The sequence below is a fragment of the Brienomyrus brachyistius genome, chromosome 2 (genome assembly GCF_023856365.1).
Source record: "Brienomyrus brachyistius isolate T26 chromosome 2, BBRACH_0.4, whole genome shotgun sequence".
NCBI lineage: Eukaryota > Metazoa > Chordata > Actinopteri > Osteoglossiformes > Mormyridae > Brienomyrus > Brienomyrus brachyistius.
This window is the reverse complement of record NC_064534.1, coordinates 42,707,969-42,727,903: the sequence shown is the minus strand read 5'-3', so window position 1 is coordinate 42,727,903 and position 19,935 is coordinate 42,707,969. Positions and strand designations below refer to the sequence as shown.

General features: G+C 44.1%; 16 non-coding genes and 1 pseudogene across 16 annotated transcripts; all 17 read right to left on the bottom strand.

Moving 5' to 3' along the window:
• Nucleotides 1-406: 406 nt before the first annotated feature.
• LOC125735049 (5S ribosomal RNA) lies at nucleotides 407-525 on the bottom strand. Its single transcript, XR_007394348.1, has one exon. It is a non-coding gene; the product is annotated as a 5S ribosomal RNA (ribosomal RNA).
• A 1,079-nt stretch (nucleotides 526-1,604) lies between these two features.
• LOC125735775 (5S ribosomal RNA) lies at nucleotides 1,605-1,723 on the bottom strand. The gene has a single exon (XR_007395064.1). It is a non-coding gene; the product is annotated as a 5S ribosomal RNA (ribosomal RNA).
• A 1,080-nt stretch (nucleotides 1,724-2,803) lies between these two features.
• LOC125735048 (5S ribosomal RNA) lies at nucleotides 2,804-2,922 on the bottom strand. Its single transcript, XR_007394347.1, has one exon. It is a non-coding gene; the product is annotated as a 5S ribosomal RNA (ribosomal RNA).
• A 1,079-nt stretch (nucleotides 2,923-4,001) lies between these two features.
• On the bottom strand, nucleotides 4,002-4,120 carry LOC125735772 (5S ribosomal RNA). The gene has a single exon (XR_007395062.1). It is a non-coding gene; the product is annotated as a 5S ribosomal RNA (ribosomal RNA).
• Nucleotides 4,121-5,194: 1,074 nt separating this feature from the next.
• On the bottom strand, nucleotides 5,195-5,313 carry LOC125736561 (5S ribosomal RNA). Its single transcript, XR_007395839.1, has one exon. It is a non-coding gene; the product is annotated as a 5S ribosomal RNA (ribosomal RNA).
• Nucleotides 5,314-6,395: 1,082 nt separating this feature from the next.
• On the bottom strand, nucleotides 6,396-6,514 carry LOC125732753 (5S ribosomal RNA). The gene has a single exon (XR_007392122.1). It is a non-coding gene; the product is annotated as a 5S ribosomal RNA (ribosomal RNA).
• A 1,074-nt stretch (nucleotides 6,515-7,588) lies between these two features.
• Nucleotides 7,589-7,707, bottom strand: LOC125736857 (5S ribosomal RNA). Its single transcript, XR_007396125.1, has one exon. It is a non-coding gene; the product is annotated as a 5S ribosomal RNA (ribosomal RNA).
• A 1,082-nt stretch (nucleotides 7,708-8,789) lies between these two features.
• LOC125732752 (5S ribosomal RNA) lies at nucleotides 8,790-8,908 on the bottom strand. Its single transcript, XR_007392121.1, has one exon. It is a non-coding gene; the product is annotated as a 5S ribosomal RNA (ribosomal RNA).
• Nucleotides 8,909-9,982: 1,074 nt separating this feature from the next.
• LOC125731784 (5S ribosomal RNA) lies at nucleotides 9,983-10,101 on the bottom strand (annotated as a pseudogene).
• A 1,082-nt stretch (nucleotides 10,102-11,183) lies between these two features.
• LOC125735700 (5S ribosomal RNA) lies at nucleotides 11,184-11,302 on the bottom strand. The gene has a single exon (XR_007394992.1). It is a non-coding gene; the product is annotated as a 5S ribosomal RNA (ribosomal RNA).
• A 1,073-nt stretch (nucleotides 11,303-12,375) lies between these two features.
• On the bottom strand, nucleotides 12,376-12,494 carry LOC125736560 (5S ribosomal RNA). The gene has a single exon (XR_007395838.1). It is a non-coding gene; the product is annotated as a 5S ribosomal RNA (ribosomal RNA).
• A 1,082-nt stretch (nucleotides 12,495-13,576) lies between these two features.
• On the bottom strand, nucleotides 13,577-13,695 carry LOC125732751 (5S ribosomal RNA). Its single transcript, XR_007392120.1, has one exon. It is a non-coding gene; the product is annotated as a 5S ribosomal RNA (ribosomal RNA).
• Nucleotides 13,696-14,769: 1,074 nt separating this feature from the next.
• LOC125736855 (5S ribosomal RNA) lies at nucleotides 14,770-14,888 on the bottom strand. Its single transcript, XR_007396123.1, has one exon. It is a non-coding gene; the product is annotated as a 5S ribosomal RNA (ribosomal RNA).
• Nucleotides 14,889-15,970: 1,082 nt separating this feature from the next.
• Nucleotides 15,971-16,089, bottom strand: LOC125732750 (5S ribosomal RNA). The gene has a single exon (XR_007392119.1). It is a non-coding gene; the product is annotated as a 5S ribosomal RNA (ribosomal RNA).
• Nucleotides 16,090-17,163: 1,074 nt separating this feature from the next.
• LOC125731128 (5S ribosomal RNA) lies at nucleotides 17,164-17,282 on the bottom strand. The gene has a single exon (XR_007391414.1). It is a non-coding gene; the product is annotated as a 5S ribosomal RNA (ribosomal RNA).
• Nucleotides 17,283-18,364: 1,082 nt separating this feature from the next.
• On the bottom strand, nucleotides 18,365-18,483 carry LOC125732749 (5S ribosomal RNA). The gene has a single exon (XR_007392118.1). It is a non-coding gene; the product is annotated as a 5S ribosomal RNA (ribosomal RNA).
• A 1,077-nt stretch (nucleotides 18,484-19,560) lies between these two features.
• LOC125734672 (5S ribosomal RNA) lies at nucleotides 19,561-19,679 on the bottom strand. The gene has a single exon (XR_007393975.1). It is a non-coding gene; the product is annotated as a 5S ribosomal RNA (ribosomal RNA).
• Between the last annotated feature and the right edge of the window lie 256 nt (nucleotides 19,680-19,935).

Sequence of the window (19,935 nt, the reverse complement as noted above, 5' to 3'; positions counted from 1 at the left end):
GAAGAGCAGAACTTGCTATGCCAATAATATCGAGTCTTCTGTGGCGAAGTGGTTTTTGCATAGAAAACAAAGCGGTCAGTTGAAGAGGAATAATATCAGTACTTTGTTTAAAACTGTGTGTAAAAAGCTGTCTCTTTATCATTAACAATAAGTTGTAAAACGTGAATGGGGAGTGACAGTCTTCAAGTTTGTGAGAAGATCGCGACCTGGTGGAATAAAGGCACGAACAGCTTACAGCACCTAGAATTACCAGGAAGTATTTAGAGTAAAACGGTTTCTAAAAGCTGCCTTTATGAATGAGAGAAAAAAAATATAAATATATATAAAATAGTAAAATGGAAGGGGAGTGATAGATTTAAATTAATCGTGAAGTGGAGCGCCCCCTGTATAAAGTAAAAGTGAGAAAAGCTTACAGCACCTGGTATTCCCAGGTGGTTTCCCATCCAAGTACTAACCAGACCCTACCCTGCTTAGCTTCCAAGATCAGACGAGATCGGGCGTGTTCAGGGTGGTATGGCCATAAGCGAGAGATGCTACCAAAAACAGCCATTTTGCATTACACGCGTCTATACATGCCAGTTAGTCCCATTGGATCCTACTCCTGGTTTTTTTTTTTTTTATCTGACTCACACTGCAGCCCCACCATCCAATCGGCAGCGCCGGACCCACACCAAACATTCACCAAACTACTCAGCCGGCAGCCTACCACAATTATTCCATTCTTTCCGCATCCGCACACTTCCTTCTTTTTAACTCCTTTTCACTACCGCACAGGTTAATCGCCGCACGTCCCCCGCCGGCAAACATTACTCCTTTGCCTACTGCATGTAGGCTTCTCTTAACGACCCTCTGTTATCAACTCCGCTAACAGCCACAAAATCTCCGCCGCACGAAGCCCACTGGTAGCTGCTGAATCACATGCTTCCCCAAAACGTCGCGCTGTCAGAACACTGGGAGCTACACACACCAACAAGTCCATACTGCAGGCTGCAGCCAGATCAATTTTCTACATTCAAACATCGACGGCCTCTTCTCTCTAAAAATTCACCAGACCGCTTCTACCACCAGCAAAGAAGTTTCCATCCCTAATTCCTCTGTGATTCCCACTAACCTAAACATTAAGCTGGCATTGAAGGGTGTGAATTACCCCGGCCAATCTGTTCTTTTAAATACAGCTTTTAGCAAGTTTTGAAAGGAGAAGAGCAGAACTTGCTATGCCAATAATATCGAGTCTTCTGTGGCGAAGTGGTTTTTGCATAGAAAACAAAGCGGTCAGTTGAAGAGGAATAATATCAGTACTTTGTTTAAAACTGTGTGTAAAAAGCTGTCTCTTTATCATTAACAATAAGTTGTAAAACGTGAATGGGGAGTGACAGTCTTCAAGTTTGTGAGAAGATCGCGCCCTGGTGGAATAAAGGCACGAACAGCTTACAGCACCTAGAATTACCAGGAAGTATTTAGAGTAAAACGGTTTCTAAAAGCTGCCTTTATGAATGAGAGAAAAAAAAAAATATATATATATGAAATAGTAAAATGGAAGGGGAGTAATAGATTTAAATTAATCGTGAAGTGGAGCGCCCCCTGTATAAAGTAAAAGTGAGAAAAGCTTACAGCACCTGGTATTCCCAGGAGGTCTCCCATCCAAATACTAACCAGACCCTACGCTGCTTGGCTTCCGAGATCAGATGAGATCGGGCGTGTTCAGGGTGGTATGGCCGTAAGCGAGAGATGCTACCAAAAACAGCCCTTTTGCATTACACGCGTCTATACATGCCAGTTAGTCCCATTGGATCCTACTCCTGGTTTTTTTTTTTTTTTTATCTGACTCACACTGCAGCCCCACCATCCAATCGGCAGCGCCGGACCCACACCAAACATTCACCAAACTACTCAGCCGGCAGCCTACCACAATTATTCCATTCTTTCCGCATCCGCACACTTCCTTCTCTTTACCTCCTTTTCACTACCTCACAGGTTAATCGCTGCACGTCCCCCGCCGGCAAACATTACTCCTTTGCCTACTGCATGCAGGCTTCTCTTAACGACCCTCTGTTATCAACTCCGCTAACAGCCACAAAATCTCCGCCGCACGAAGCCCACTGGTAGCTGCTGAATCACATGCTTCCCCAAAACGTCGCGCTGTCAGAACACTGGGAGCTACACACACCAACAAGTCCATACTGCAGGCTGCAGCCAGAACAATTTTCTACATTCAAACATCGACGGCCTCTTCTCTCTAAAAATTCACCAGACCGCTTCTACCACCAGCAAAGAAGTTTCCATCCCTAATTCCTCTGTGATTCCCACTAACCTAAACATTAAGCTGGCATTGAAGGGTGTGAATTACCCCGGCCAATCTGTTCTTTTAAATACAGCTTTTAGCAAGTTTTGAAAGGAGAAGAGCAGAACTTGCTATGCCAATAATATCGAGTCTTCTGTGGCGAAGTGGTTTTTGCATAGAAAACAAAGCGGTCAGTTGAAGAGGAATAATATCAGTACTTTGTTTAAAACTGTGTGTAAAAAGCTGTCTCTTTATCATTAACAATAAGTTGTAAAACGTGAATGGGGAGTGACAGTCTTCAAGTTTGTGAGAAGATCGCGACCTGGTGGAATAAAGGCACGAACAGCTTACAGCACCTAGAATTACCAGGAAGTATTTAGAGTAAAACGGTTTCTAAAAGCTGCCTTTATGAATGAGAGAAAAAAAATATAAATATATATAAAATAGTAAAATGGAAGGGGAGTGATAGATTTAAATTAATCGTGAAGTGGAGCGCCCCCTGTATAAAGTAAAAGTGAGAAAAGCTTACAGCACCTGGTATTCCCAGGTGGTTTCCCATCCAAGTACTAACCAGACCCTACCCTGCTTAGCTTCCAAGATCAGACGAGATCGGGCGTGTTCAGGGTGGTATGGCCATAAGCGAGAGATGCTACCAAAAACAGCCATTTTGCATTACACGCGTCTATACATGCCAGTTAGTCCCATTGGATCCTACTCCTGGTTTTTTTTTTTTTATCTGACTCACACTGCAGCCCCACCATCCAATCGGCAGCGCCGGACCCACACCAAACATTCACCAAACTACTCAGCCGGCAGCCTACCACAATTATTCCATTCTTTCCGCATCCGCACACTTCCTTCTTTTTAACTCCTTTTCACTACCGCACAGGTTAATCGCCGCACGTCCCCCGCCGGCAAACATTACTCCTTTGCCTACTGCATGTAGGCTTCTCTTAACGACCCTCTGTTATCAACTCCGCTAACAGCCACAAAATCTCCGCCGCACGAAGCCCACTGGTAGCTGCTGAATCACATGCTTCCCCAAAACGTCGCGCTGTCAGAACACTGGGAGCTACACACACCAACAAGTCCATACTGCAGGCTGCAGCCAGATCAATTTTCTACATTCAAACATCGACGGCCTCTTCTCTCTAAAAATTCACCAGACCGCTTCTACCACCAGCAAAGAAGTTTCCATCCCTAATTCCTCTGTGATTCCCACTAACCTAAACATTAAGCTGGCATTGAAGGGTGTGAATTACCCCGGCCAATCTGTTCTTTTAAATACAGCTTTTAGCAAGTTTTGAAAGGAGAAGAGCAGAACTTGCTATGCCAATAATATCGAGTCTTCTGTGGCGAAGTGGTTTTTGCATAGAAAACAAAGCGGTCAGTTGAAGAGGAATAATATCAGTACTTTGTTTAAAACTGTGTGTAAAAAGCTGTCTCTTTATCATTAACAATAAGTTGTAAAACGTGAATGGGGAGTGACAGTCTTCAAGTTTGTGAGAAGATCGCGCCCTGGTGGAATAAAGGCACGAACAGCTTACAGCACCTAGAATTACCAGGAAGTATTTAGAGTAAAACGGTTTCTAAAAGCTGCCTTTATGAATGAGAGAAAAAAAAAATATATATATATATGAAATAGTAAAATGGAAGGGGAGTGATAGATTTAAATTAATCGTGAAGTGGAGCGCCCCCTGTATAAAGTAAAAGTGAGAAAAGCTTACAGCACCTGGTATTCCCAGGAGGTCTCCCATCCAAATACTAACCAGACCCTACGCTGCTTGGCTTCCGAGATCAGATGAGATCGGGCGTGTTCAGGGTGGTATGGCCGTAAGCGAGAGATGCTACCAAAAACAGCCCTTTTGCATTACACGCGTCTATACATGCCAGTTAGTCCCATTGGATCCTACTCCTTGTTTTTTTTTTTTTTTTATCTGACTCACACTGCAGCCCCACCATCCAATCGGCAGCGCCGGACCCACACCAAACATTCACCAAACTACTCAGCCGGCAGCCTACCACAATTATTCCATTCTTTCCGCATCCGCACACTTCCTTCTCTTTACCTCCTTTTCACTACCTCACAGGTTAATCGCTGCACGTCCCCCGCCGGCAAACATTACTCCTTTGCCTACCTCTTGCAGGATTCTCTTAACAACCCTCTGTTATCAACTCCGCTAACAGCCACAAAATCTCTGCCGCACGAAGCCCACTGGTAGCTGTTGAATCACATGCTTCTCCAAAACGTCGCGCTGTCAGAGCACTGGGAGCTACACACACCAACAAGTCCATACTGCAGGCTGCAGCCAGAACAATTTTCTACATTCAAACATCGACAGCCTCTTCTCTCTAAAAATTCACTAGACCGCTTCTACCACCAGCAAAGAAGTTTCCATCCCTAATTCTTCTGTGATTCCCACTAACCTAAACATTAAGCTGGCATTGAAGGGTGTAAATTACCCCGGCCAACCTGCTCTTTTAAATACAGCTTTTAGCAAGTTTTGAAAGGAGGAGAAGAGCAGATAATATGCCAATAATATCGAATATTCTGTGGCGAAGTGGTTTTTGCATAGAAAACAAAGCGGTGAGTTGAAGAGGAATTATATTAGTACTTTGTTTAAAACTGTGTGTAAAAAGCTGTCTCTTTATTATTAACAATAAGTTGTAAAACGTGAATGGGGAGTGACAGTCTTCAAGTTTGTGAGAAGATCGCGCCCTGGTGGAATAAAGGCACGAACAGCTTACAGCACCTAGAATTACCAGGCAGTATTTAGAGTAAAACGGTGTGTAAAAGCTGCCTTTATGAATGAGAGAAAAAAGAAATATATAAAATAGTAAAATGGAAGGGGAGTGATACATTTAAATTAATCGTGAAGTGGAGCGCCCCCTGTATAAAGTAAAAGTGAGAAAAGCTTACAGCACCTGGTATTCCCAGGCGGTCTCCCATTCAAGTACTAACCAGACCCTAGCCTGTTTAGCTTCCAAGATCAGACGAGATCGGGCGCGTTCAGGGTGGTATGGCCGTAAGCGAGAGACGCTACCAAAAATAGCCCTTTTGCATTACACGCGTCTATACATGCCAGTTAGTCCCATTGGATCCTACTCCTGTTTTTTTTTTTTTTTTTATCTGACTCACACTGCAGCCCCACCATCCAATCGGCAGTGCCGGAACCACACCAAACATTCACCAAACTACTCAGCCGGCAGCCTACCACAATTATTCCATTCTTTCCGCATCCGCACACTTCCTTCTCTTTAACTCCTTTTCACTACCGCACAGGTTAATCGCCGCACGTCCCCCGCCGGCAAACATTACTCCTTTGCCTACCTCATGCAGGCTTCTCTTAACAACCCTGTGTTATCAACTCCGCTAACAGCCACAAAATCTCTGCCGCACGAAGCCCACTGGTAGCTGTTGAATCACATGCTTCCCCAAAACGTCGCGCTGTCAGAACACTGGGAGCTACACACACCAACAAGTCCATACTGCAGGCTGCATCCAGAACAATTTTCTACATTGAAACATCGACGGCCTCTTCTCTCTAAAAATTCACCAGACCGCTTCTACCACCAGCAAAGAAGTTTCCATCCCTAATACCTCTGTTATTCCCACTAACCTAAACATTAATCTGGCATTGAAGGGTGTGAATTACCCCGGCCAACCTGCTCTTTTAAATAAAGCTTTTAGCAAGTTTTGAAGGGAGGAGAAGAGCAGACCTTGCTTTGCCAATAATATCGAGTCTTCTGTGGCGAAGTGGTTTTTGCATAGAAAACAAAGCGGTGAGTTGAAGAGGAATTATATCAGTACTTTGTTTAAAACTGTGTGTAAAAAGCTGTCTCTTTATCATTAACAATAAGTTGTAAAACGTGAATGGGGAGTGACAGTCTTCAAGTTTGTGAGAAGATCGCGCCCTGGTGGAATAAAGGCACGAACAGCTTACAGCACCTAGAATTACCAGGCAGTATTTAGAGTAAAACGTGTGTAAAAGCTGCCTTCATGAATGAGAGAAAAAAAAAATATATATATATAAAATAGTAAAATGGAAGGGGAGTGATAGATTTAAATTAATCGTGAAGTGGAGCGCCCCCTGTATAAAGTAAAAGTGAGATAAGCTTACAGCACCTGGTATTCCCAGGAGGTCTCCCATCCAAGTACTAACCAGACCCTACCCTGCTTGGCTTCCGAGATCGGATGAGATCGGGCGTGTTCAGGGTGGTATGGCCATAAGCGAGAGATGCGACCAAAAACAGCCCTTTTGCATTACACGCGTCTATACATGCCAGTTAGTCCCATTGGATCCTACTAATGTTCTTTTTTTTTTTTTTATCTGACTCACACTGCAGCCCCACCATCCAATCGGCAGCGTCGGACCCACACCAAACATTCACCAAACTACTCAGCCAGCAGCCTACCACAATTATTCCATTCTTTCCGCATCCGCACACTTCCTTCTCTTTAACTCCTTTTCACTACCTCACAGGTTAATCGCTGCACGTCCCCCGCCGGCAAACATTACTCCTTTGCCTACCTCTTGCAGGATTCTCTTAACAACCCTCTGTTATCAACTCCGCTAACAGCCACAAAATCTCTGCCGCACGAAGCCCACTGGTAGCTGTTGAATCACATGCTTCTCCAAAACGTCGCGCTGTCAGAGCACTGGGAGCTACACACACCAACAAGTCCATACTGCAGGCTGCAGCCAGAACAATTTTCTACATTCAAACATCGACAGCCTCTTCTCTCTAAAAATTCACCAGACCGCTTCTACCACCAGCAAAGAAGTTTCCATCCCTAATTCTTCTGTGATTCCCACTAACCTAAACATTAAGCTGGCATTGAAGTGTGTAAATTACCCCGGCCAACCTGCTCTTTTAAATACAGCTTTTAGCAAGTTTTGAAAGGAGGAGAAGAGCAGATAATATGCCAATAATATCGAATATTCTGTGGCGAAGTGGTTTTTGCATAGAAAACAAAGCGGTGAGTTGAAGAGGAATTATATTAGTACTTTGTTTAAAACTGTGTGTAAAAAGCTGTCTCTTTATTATTAACAATAAGTTGTAAAACGTGAATGGGGAGTGACAGTCTTCAAGTTTGTGAGAAGATCGCGCCCTGGTGGAATAAAGGCACGAACAGCTTACAGCAGCTATAATTACCAGGCAGTATTTAGAGTAAAACGGTGTGTAAAAGCTGCCTTTATGAATGAGAGAAAAAAGAAATATATAAAATAGTAAAATGGAAGGGGAGTGATACATTTAAATTAATCGTGAAGTGGAGCGCCCCCTGTATAAAGTAAAAGTGAGAAAAGCTTACAGCACCTGGTATTCCCAGGTGGTCTCCCATTCAAGTACTAACCAGACCCTAGCCTGCTTAGCTTCCAAGATCAGACGAGATCGGGCGCGTTCAGGGTGGTATGGCCGTAAGTGAGAGACGCTACCAAAAATAGCCCTTTTGCATTACACGCGTCTATACATGCCAGTTAGTCCCATTGGATCCTACTCCTGTTTTTTTTTTTTTTTTTATCTGACTCACACTGCAGCCCCACCATCCAATCGGCAGTGCCGGAACCACACCAAACATTCACCAAACTACTCAGCCGGCAGCCTACCACAATTATTCCATTCTTTCCGCATCCGCACACTTCCTTCTCTTTAACTCCTTTTCACTACCGCACAGGTTAATCGCCGCACGTCCCCCGCCGGCAAACATTACTCCTTTGCCTACCTCATGCAGGCTTCTCTTAACAACCCTGTGTTATCAACTCCGCTAACAGCCACAAAATCTCTGCCGCACGAAGCCCACTGGTAGCTGTTGAATCACATGCTTCCCCAAAACGTCGCGCTGTCAGAACACTGGGAGCTACACACACCAACAAGTCCATACTGCAGGCTGCATCCAGAACAATTTTCTACATTGAAACATCGACGGCCTCTTCTCTCTAAAAATTCACCAGACCGCTTCTACCACCAGCAAAGAAGTTTCCATCCCTAATACCTCTGTGATTCCCACTAACCTAAACATTAATCTGGCATTGAAGGGTGTGAATTACCCCGGCCAACCTGCTCTTTTAAATAAAGCTTTTAGCAAGTTTTGAAGGGAGGAGAAGAGCAGACCTTGCTTTGCCAATCATATCGAGTCTTCTGTGGCGAAGTGGTTTTTGCATAGAAAACAAAGCGGTGAGTTGAAGAGGAATTATATCAGTACTTTGTTTAAAACTGTGTGTAAAAAGCTGTCTCTTTATCATTAACAATAAGTTGTAAAACGTGAATGGGGAGTGACAGTCTTCAAGTTTGTGAGAAGATCGCGCCCTGGTGGAATAAAGGCACGAACAGCTTACAGCACCTAGAATTACCAGGCAGTATTTAGAGTAAAACGTGTGTAAAAGCTGCCTTTATGAATGAGAGAAAAAAAATATATATATATATAAAATAATAAAATGGAAGGGGAGTGATAGATTTAAATTAATCGTGAAGTGGAGCGCCCCCTGTATAAAGTAAAAGTGAGATAAGCTTACAGCACCTGGTATTCCCAGGAGGTCTCCCATCCAAGTACTAACCAGACCCTACCCTGCTTGGCTTCCGAGATCGGATGAGATCGGGCGTGTTCAGGGTGGTATGGCCATAAGCGAGAGATGCGACCAAAAACAGCCCTTTTGCATTACACGCGTCTATACATGCCAGTTAGTCCCATTGGATCCTACTAATGTTCTTTTTTTTTTTTTTATCTGACTCACACTGCAGCCCCACCATCCAATCGGCAGCGCCGGACCCACACCAAACATTCACCAAACTACTCAGCCAGCAGCCTACCACAATTATTCCATTCTTTCCGCATCCGCACACTTCCTTCTCTTTAACTCCTTTTCACTACCTCACAGGTTAATCGCTGCACGTCCCCCGCCGGCAAACATTACTCCTTTGCCTACCTCTTGCAGGATTCTCTTAACAACCCTCTGTTATCAACTCCGCTAACAGCCACAAAATCTCTGCCGCACGAAGCCCACTGGTAGCTGTTGAATCACATGCTTCTCCAAAACGTCGCGCTGTCAGAGCACTGGGAGCTACACACACCAACAAGTCCATACTGCAGGCTGCAGCCAGAACAATTTTCTACATTCAAACATCGACAGCCTCTTCTCTCTAAAAATTCACCAGACCGCTTCTACCACCAGCAAAGAAGTTTCCATCCCTAATTCTTCTGTGATTCCCACTAACCTAAACATTAAGCTGGCATTGAAGTGTGTAAATTACCCCGGCCAACCTGCTCTTTTAAATACAGCTTTTAGCAAGTTTTGAAAGGAGGAGAAGAGCAGATAATATGCCAATAATATCGAATATTCTGTGGCGAAGTGGTTTTTGCATAGAAAACAAAGCGGTGAGTTGAAGAGGAATTATATTAGTACTTTGTTTAAAACTGTGTGTAAAAAGCTGTCTCTTTATTATTAACAATAAGTTGTAAAACGTGAATGGGGAGTGACAGTCTTCAAGTTTGTGAGAAGATCGCGCCCTGGTGGAATAAAGGCACGAACAGCTTACAGCAGCTATAATTACCAGGCAGTATTTAGAGTAAAACGGTGTGTAAAAGCTGCCTTTATGAATGAGAGAAAAAAGAAATATATAAAATAGTAAAATGGAAGGGGAGTGATACATTTAAATTAATCGTGAAGTGGAGCGCCCCCTGTATAAAGTAAAAGTGAGAAAAGCTTACAGCACCTGGTATTCCCAGACGGTCTCCCATTCAAGTACTAACCAGACCCTAGCCTGCATAGCTTCCAAGATCAGACGAAATCGGGCGCGTTCAGGGTGGTATGGCCGTAAGTGAGAGACGCTACCAAAAATAGCCCTTTTGCATTACACGCGTCTATACATGCCAGTTAGTCCCATTGGATCCTACTCCTGTTTTTTTTTTTTTTTTTATCTGACTCACACTGCAGCCCCACCATCCAATCGGCAGTGCCGGAACCACACCAAACATTCACCAAACTACTCAGCCGGCAGCCTACCACAATTATTCCATTCTTTCCGCATCCGCACACTTCCTTCTCTTTAACTCCTTTTCACTACCGCACAGGTTAATCGCCGCACGTCCCCCGCCGGCAAACATTACTCCTTTGCCTACCTCATGCAGGCTTCTCTTAACAACCCTGTGTTATCAACTCCGCTAACAGCCACAAAATCTCTGCCGCACGAAGCCCACTGGTAGCTGTTGAATCACATGCTTCCCCAAAACGTCGCGCTGTCAGAACACTGGGAGCTACACACACCAACAAGTCCATACTGCAGGCTGCATCCAGAACAATTTTCTACATTGAAACATCGACGGCCTCTTCTCTCTAAAAATTCACCAGACCGCTTCTACCACCAGCAAAGAAGTTTCCATCCCTAATACCTCTGTGATTCCCACTATCCTAAACATTAATCTGGCATTGAAGGGTGTGAATTACCCCGGCCAACCTGCTCTTTTAAATAAAGCTTTTAGCAAGTTTTGAAGGGAGGAGAAGAGCAGACCTTGCTTTGCCAATAACATCGAGTCTTCTGTGGCGAAGTGGTTTTTGCATAGAAAACAAAGCGGTGAGTTGAAGAGGAATTATATCAGTACTTTGTTTAAAACTGTGTGTAAAAAGCTGTCTCTTTATCATTAACAATAAGTTGTAAAACGTGAATGGGGAGTGACAGTCTTCAAGTTTGTGAGAAGATCGCGCCCTGGTGGAATAAAGGCACGAACAGCTTACAGCACCTAGAATTACCAGGCAGTATTTAGAGTAAAACGTGTGTAAAAGCTGCCTTCATGAATGAGAGAAAAAAAATATATATATATATAAAATAGTAAAATGGAAGGGGAGTGATAGATTTAAATTAATCGTGAAGTGGAGCGCCCCCTGTATAAAGTAAAAGTGAGAAAAGCTTACAGCACCTGGTATTCCCAGGAGGTCTCCCATCCAAATACTAACCAGACCCAACGCTGCTTGGCTTCCGAGATCAGATGAGATCGGGCGTGTTCAGGGTGGTATGGCCGTAAGCGAGAGATGCTACCAAAAACAGCCCTTTTGCATTACACGCGTCTATACATGCCAGTTAGTCCCATTGGATCCTACTCCTGGTTTTTTTTTTTTTTTATCTGACTCACACTGCAGCCCCACCATCCAATCGGCAGCGCCGGACCCACACCAAACATTCACCAAACTACTCAGCCGGCAGCCTACCACAATTATTCCATTCTTTCCGCATCCGCACACTTCCTTCTCTTTACCTCCTTTTCACTACCTCACAGGTTAATCGCTGCACGTCCCCCGCCGGCAAACATTACTCCTTTGCCTACCTCTTGCAGGATTCTCTTAACAACCCTCTGTTATCAACTCCGCTAACAGCCACAAAATCTCTGCCGCACGAAGCCCACTGGTAGCTGTTGAATCACATGCTTCTCCAAAACGTCGCGCTGTCAGAGCACTGGGAGCTACACACACCAACAAGTCCATACTGCAGGCTACAGCCAGAACAATTTTCTACATTCAAACATCGACAGCCTCTTCTCTCTAAAAATTCACCAGACCGCTTCTACCACCAGCAAAGAAGTTTCCATCCCTAATTCTTCTGTGATTCCCACTAACCTAAACATTAAGCTGGCATTGAAGGGTGTAAATTACCCCGGCCAACCTGCTCTTTTAAATACAGCTTTTAGCAAGTTTTGAAAGGAGGAGAAGAGCAGATAATATGCCAATAATATCGAATATTCTGTGGCGAAGTGGTTTTTGCATAGAAAACAAAGCGGTGAGTTGAAGAGGAATTATATTAGTACTTTGTTTAAAACTGTGTGTAAAAAGCTGTCTCTTTATTATTAACAATAAGTTGTAAAACGTGAATGGGGAGTGACAGTCTTCAAGTTTGTGAGAAGATCGCGCCCTGGTGGAATAAAGGCACGAACAGTTTACAGCACCTAGAATTACCAGGCAGTATTTAGAGTAAAACGGTGTGTAAAAGCTGCCTTTATGAATGAGAGAAAAAAGAAATATATAAAATAGTAAAATGGAAGGGGAGTGATACATTTAAATTAATCGTGAAGTGGAGCGCCCCCTGTATAAAGTAAAAGTGAGAAAAGCTTACAGCACCTGGTATTCCCAGGCGGTCTCCCATTCAAGTACTAACCAGACCCTAGCCTGTTTAGCTTCCAAGATCAGACGAGATCGGGCGCGTTCAGGGTGGTATGGCCGTAAGCGAGAGATGCTACCAAAAATAGCCCTTTTGCATTACACGCGTCTATACATGCCAGTTAGTCCCATTGGATCCTACTCCTGTTTTTTTTTTTTTTTTTATCTGACTCACACTGCAGCCCCACCATCCAATCGGCAGTGCCGGAACCACACCAAACATTCACCAAACTACTCAGCCGGCAGCCTACCACAATTATTCCATTCTTTCCGCATCCGCACACTTCCTTCTCTTTAACTCCTTTTCACTACCGCACAGGTTAATCGCCGCACGTCCCCCGCCGGCAAACATTACTCCTTTGCCTACCTCATGCAGGCTTCTCTTAACAACCCTGTGTTATCAACTCCGCTAACAGCCACAAAATCTCTGCCGCACGAAGCCCACTGGTAGCTGTTGAATCACATGCTTCCCCAAAACGTCGCGCTGTCAGAACACTGGGAGCTACACACACCAACAAGTCCATACTGCAGGCTGCATCCAGAACAATTTTCTACATTGAAACATCGACGGCCTCTTCTCTCTAAAAATTCACCAGACCGCTTCTACCACCAGCAAAGAAGTTTCCATCCCTAATACCTCTGTTATTCCCACTAACCTAAACATTAATCTGGCATTGAAGGGTGTGAATTACCCCGGCCAACCTGCTCTTTTAAATAAAGCTTTTAGCAAGTTTTGAAGGGAGGAGAAGAGCAGACCTTGCTTTGCCAATAATATCGAGTCTTCTGTGGCGAAGTGGTTTTTGCATAGAAAACAAAGCGGTGAGTTGAAGAGGAATTATATCAGTACTTTGTTTAAAACTGTGTGTAAAAAGCTGTCTCTTTATCATTAACAATAAGTTGTAAAACGTGAATGGGGAGTGACAGTCTTCAAGTTTGTGAGAAGATCGCGCCCTGGTGGAATAAAGGCACGAACAGCTTACAGCACCTAGAATTACCAGGCAGTATTTAGAGTAAAACGTGTGTAAAAGCTGCCTTCATGAATGAGAGAAAAAAAAAATATATATATATAAAATAGTAAAATGGAAGGGGAGTGATAGATTTAAATTAATCGTGAAGTGGAGCGCCCCCTGTATAAAGTAAAAGTGAGATAAGCTTACAGCACCTGGTATTCCCAGGAGGTCTCCCATCCAAGTACTAACCAGACCCTACCCTGCTTGGCTTCCGAGATCGGATGAGATCGGGCGTGTTCAGGGTGGTATGGCCATAAGCGAGAGATGCGACCAAAAACAGCCCTTTTGCATTACACGCGTCTATACATGCCAGTTAGTCCCATTGGATCCTACTAATGTTCTTTTTTTTTTTTTTATCTGACTCACACTGCAGCCCCACCATCCAATCGGCAGCGTCGGACCCACACCAAACATTCACCAAACTACTCAGCCAGCAGCCTACCACAATTATTCCATTCTTTCCGCATCCGCACACTTCCTTCTCTTTAACTCCTTTTCACTACCTCACAGGTTAATCGCTGCACGTCCCCCGCCGGCAAACATTACTCCTTTGCCTACCTCTTGCAGGATTCTCTTAACAACCCTCTGTTATCAACTCCGCTAACAGCCACAAAATCTCTGCCGCACGAAGCCCACTGGTAGCTGTTGAATCACATGCTTCTCCAAAACGTCGCGCTGTCAGAGCACTGGGAGCTACACACACCAACAAGTCCATACTGCAGGCTGCAGCCAGAACAATTTTCTACATTCAAACATCGACAGCCTCTTCTCTCTAAAAATTCACCAGACCGCTTCTACCACCAGCAAAGAAGTTTCCATCCCTAATTCTTCTGTGATTCCCACTAACCTAAACATTAAGCTGGCATTGAAGTGTGTAAATTACCCCGGCCAACCTGCTCTTTTAAATACAGCTTTTAGCAAGTTTTGAAAGGAGGAGAAGAGCAGATAATATGCCAATAATATCGAATATTCTGTGGCGAAGTGGTTTTTGCATAGAAAACAAAGCGGTGAGTTGAAGAGGAATTATATTAGTACTTTGTTTAAAACTGTGTGTAAAAAGCTGTCTCTTTATTATTAACAATAAGTTGTAAAACGTGAATGGGGAGTGACAGTCTTCAAGTTTGTGAGAAGATCGCGCCCTGGTGGAATAAAGGCACGAACAGCTTACAGCAGCTATAATTACCAGGCAGTATTTAGAGTAAAACGGTGTGTAAAAGCTGCCTTTATGAATGAGAGAAAAAAGAAATATATAAAATAGTAAAATGGAAGGGGAGTGATACATTTAAATTAATCGTGAAGTGGAGCGCCCCCTGTATAAAGTAAAAGTGAGAAAAGCTTACAGCACCTGGTATTCCCAGGTGGTCTCCCATTCAAGTACTAACCAGACCCTAGCCTGCTTAGCTTCCAAGATCAGACGAGATCGGGCGCGTTCAGGGTGGTATGGCCGTAAGTGAGAGACGCTACCAAAAATAGCCCTTTTGCATTACACGCGTCTATACATGCCAGTTAGTCCCATTGGATCCTACTCCTGTTTTTATTTTTTTTTTTATCTGACTCACACTGCAGCCCCACCATCCAATCGGCAGTGCCGGAACCACACCAAACATTCACCAAACTACTCAGCCGGCAGCCTACCACAATTATTCCATTCTTTCCGCATCCGCACACTTCCTTCTCTTTAACTCCTTTTCACTACCGCACAGGTTAATCGCCGCACGTCCCCCGCCGGCAAACATTACTCCTTTGCCTACCTCATGCAGGCTTCTCTTAACAACCCTGTGTTATCAACTCCGCTAACAGCCACAAAATCTCTGCCGCACGAAGCCCACTGGTAGCTGTTGAATCACATGCTTCCCCAAAACGTCGCGCTGTCAGAACACTGGGAGCTACACACACCAACAAGTCCATACTGCAGGCTGCATCCAGAACAATTTTCTACATTGAAACATCGACGGCCTCTTCTCTCTAAAAATTCACCAGACCGCTTCTACCACCAGCAAAGAAGTTTCCATCCCTAATACCTCTGTGATTCCCACTAACCTAAACATTAATCTGGCATTGAAGGGTGTGAATTACCCCGGCCAACCTGCTCTTTTAAATAAAGCTTTTAGCAAGTTTTGAAGGGAGGAGAAGAGCAGACCTTGCTTTGCCAATCATATCGAGTCTTCTGTGGCGAAGTGGTTTTTGCATAGAAAACAAAGCGGTGAGTTGAAGAGGAATTATATCAGTACTTTGTTTAAAACTGTGTGTAAAAAGCTGTCTCTTTATCATTAACAATAAGTTGTAAAACGTGAATGGGGAGTGACAGTCTTCAAGTTTGTGAGAAGATCGCGCCCTGGTGGAATAAAGGCACGAACAGCTTACAGCACCTAGAATTACCAGGCAGTATTTAGAGTAAAACGTGTGTAAAAGCTGCCTTTATGAATGAGAGAAAAAAAATATATATATATATAAAATAATAAAATGGAAGGGGAGTGATAGATTTAAATTAATCGTGAAGTGGAGCGCCCCCTGTATAAAGTAAAAGTGAGATAAGCTTACAGCACCTGGTATTCCCAGGAGGTCTCCCATCCAAGTACTAACCAGACCCTACCCTGCTTGGCTTCCGAGATCGGATGAGATCGGGCGTGTTCAGGGTGGTATGGCCATAAGCGAGAGATGCGACCAAAAACAGCCCTTTTGCATTACACGCGTCTATACATGCCAGTTAGTCCCATTGGATCCTACTAATGTTCTTTTTTTTTTTTTTATCTGACTCACACTGCAGCCCCACCATCCAATCGGCAGCGCCGGACCCACACCAAACATTCACCAAACTACTCAGCCAGCAGCCTACCACAATTATTCCATTCTTTCCGCATCCGCACACTTCCTTCTCTTTAACTCCTTTTCACTACTTCACAGGTTAATCGCTGCACGTCCCCCGCCGGCAAACATTACTCCTTTGCCTACCTCTTGCAGGATTCTCTTAACAACCCTCTGTTATCAACTCCGCTAACAGCCACAAAATCTCTGCCGCACGAAGCCCACTGGTAGCTGTTGAATCACATGCTTCTCCAAAACGTCGCGCTGTCAGAGCACTGGGAGCTACACACACCAACAAGTCCATACTGCAGGCTGCAGCCAGAACAATTTTCTACATTCAAACATCGACAGCCTCTTCTCTCTAAAAATTCACCAGACCGCTTCTACCACCAGCAAAGAAGTTTCCATCCCTAATTCTTCTGTGATTCCCACTAACCTAAACATTAAGCTGGCATTGAAGTGTGTAAATTACCCCGGCCAACCTGCTCTTTTAAATACAGCTTTTAGCAAGTTTTGAAAGGAGGAGAAGAGCAGATAATATGGCAATAATATCGAATATTCTGTGGCGAAGTGGTTTTTGCATAGAAAACAAAGCGGTGAGTTGAAGAGGAATTATATTAGTACTTTGTTTAAAACTGTGTGTAAAAAGCTGTCTCTTTATTATTAACAATAAGTTGTAAAACGTGAATGGGGAGTGACAGTCTTCAAGTTTGTGAGAAGATCGCGCCCTGGTGGAATAAAGGCACGAACAGCTTACAGCAGCTATAATTACCAGGCAGTATTTAGAGTAAAACGGTGTGTAAAAGCTGCCTTTATGAATGAGAGAAAAAAGAAATATATAAAATAGTAAAATGGAAGGGGAGTGATACATTTAAATTAATCGTGAAGTGGAGCGCCCCCTGTATAAAGTAAAAGTGAGAAAAGCTTACAGCACCTGGTATTCCCAGACGGTCTCCCATTCAAGTACTAACCAGACCCTAGCCTGCTTAGCTTCCAAGATCAGACGAAATCGGGCGCGTTCAGGGTGGTATGGCCGTAAGTGAGAGACGCTACCAAAAATAGCCCTTTTGCATTACACGCGTCTATACATGCCAGTTAGTCCCATTGGATCCTACTCCTGTTTTTTTTTTTTTTTTTATCTGACTCACACTGCAGCCCCACCATCCAATCGGCAGTGCCGGAACCACACCAAACATTCACCAAACTACTCAGCCGGCAGCCTACCACAATTATTCCATTCTTTCCGCATCCGCACACTTCCTTCTCTTTAACTCCTTTTCACTACCGCACAGGTTAATCGCCGCACGTCCCCCGCCGGCAAACATTACTCCTTTGCCTACCTCATGCAGGCTTCTCTTAACAACCCTGTGTTATCAACTCCGCTAACAGCCACAAAATCTCTGCCGCACGAAGCCCACTGGTAGCTGTTGAATCACATGCTTCCCCAAAACGTCGCGCTGTCAGAACACTGGGAGCTACACACACCAACAAGTCCATACTGCAGGCTGCATCCAGAACAATTTTCTACATTGAAACATCGACGGCCTCTTCTCTCTAAAAATTCACCAGACCGCTTCTACCACCAGCAAAGAAGTTTCCATCCCTAATACCTCTGTGATTCCCACTATCCTAAACATTAATCTGGCATTGAAGGGTGTGAATTACCCCGGCCAACCTGCTCTTTTAAATAAAGCTTTTAGCAAGTTTTGAAGGGAGGAGAAGAGCAGACCTTGCTTTGCCAATAAAATCGAGTCTTCTGTGGCGAAGTGGTTTTTGCATAGAAAACAAAGCGGTGAGTTGAAGAGGAATTATATCAGTACTTTGTTTAAAACTGTGTGTAAAAAGCTGTCTCTTTATCATTAACAATAAGTTGTAAAACGTGAATGGGGAGTGACAGTCTTCAAGTTTGTGAGAAGATCGCGCCCTGGTGGAATAAAGGCACGAACAGCTTACAGCACCTAGAATTACCAGGCAGTATTTAGAGTAAAACGTGTGTAAAAGCTGCCTTCATGAATGAGAGAAAAAAAAAATATATATATATAAAATAGTAAAATGGAAGGGGAGTGATAGATTTAAATTAATCGTGAAGTGGAGCGCCCCCTGTATAAAGTAAAAGTGAGATAAGCTTACAGCACCTGGTATTCCCAGGAGGTCTCCCATCCAAGTACTAACCAGACCCTACCCTGCTTGGCTTCCGAGATCGGATGAGATCGGGCGTGTTCAGGGTGGTATGGCCATAAGCGAGAGATGCGACCAAAAACAGCCCTTTTGCATTACACGCATCTATACATGCCAGTTAGTCCCATTGGATACTACTAATGTTCTTTTTTTTTTTTTTATCTGACTCACACTGCAGCCCCACCATCCAATCGGCAGCGCCGGACCCACACCAAACATTCACCAAACTACTCAGCCAGCAGCCTACCACAATTATTCCATTCTTTCCGCATCCGCACACTTCCTTCTTTTTAACTCCTTTTCACTACCGCACAGGTTAATCGCCGCACGTCCCCCGCCGGCAAACATTACTCCTTTGCCTATTGCATGCAGGCTTCTCTTAACGACCCTCTGTTATCAACTCCGCTAACAGCCACAAAATCTCCGCCGCACGAAGCCCACTGGTAGCTGCTGAATCACATGCTTCCCCAAAACGTTGCGCTGTCAGAACACTGGGAGCTACACACACCAACAAGTCCATACTGCAGGCTGCAGCCAGAACAATTTTCTACATTCAAACATCGACGGCCTCTTCTCTCTAAAAATTCACCAGACCGCTTCTACCACCAGCAAAGAAGTTTCCATCCCTAATTCCTCTGTGACTCCCACTAACCTAAACATTAAGCTGGCATTGAAGGGTGTGAATTACCCCGGCCAATCTGTTCTTTTAAATACAGCTTTTAGCAAGTTTTGAAAGGAGAAGAGCAGAACTTGCTATGCCAATAATATCGAGTCTTCTGTGGCGAAGTGGTTTTTGCATAGAAAACAAAGCGGTCAGTTGAAGAGGAATAATATCAGTACTTTGTTTAAAACTGTGTGTAAAAAGCTGTCTCTTTATCATTAACAATAAGTTGTAAAACGTGAATGGGGAGTGACAGTCTTCAAGTTTGTGAGAAGATCGCGCCCTGGTGGAATAAAGGCACGAACAGCTTAGAGCACCTTGAATTACCAGGAAGTATTTAGAGTAAAACGGTGTGTAAAAGCTACCTTTATGAATGAGAGAAAAATATATATATATATAAAATAGTAAAATGGAAGGGGAGTGATAGATTTAAATTAATCCTGAAGTGGAGCGCCCCCTGTATAAAGTAAAAGTGAGAAAAGCTTACAGCACCTGGTATTCCCAGGAGGTATCCCATCCAAGTACTAACCAGACCCTACCCTGCTTAGCTTACGAGATCGGATGAGATCGGGCGTGTTCAGGGTGGTATGGCCATAAGCGAGAGACGCTACCAAAAACAGCCCTTTTGCATTACACGCCTCTATACATGCCAGTTGGTCCCATTGGATCCTACTAATGTTCTTTTTTTTTTTTTTATCTGACTCACACTGCAGCCCCACCATCCAATCGGCAGCGCCGGACCCACACCAAACATTCACCAATCTACTCAGCCAGCAGCCTACCACAATTATTCCATTCTTTCCGCATCCGCACACTTCCTTCTTTTTAACTCCTTTTCACTACCGCACAGGTTAA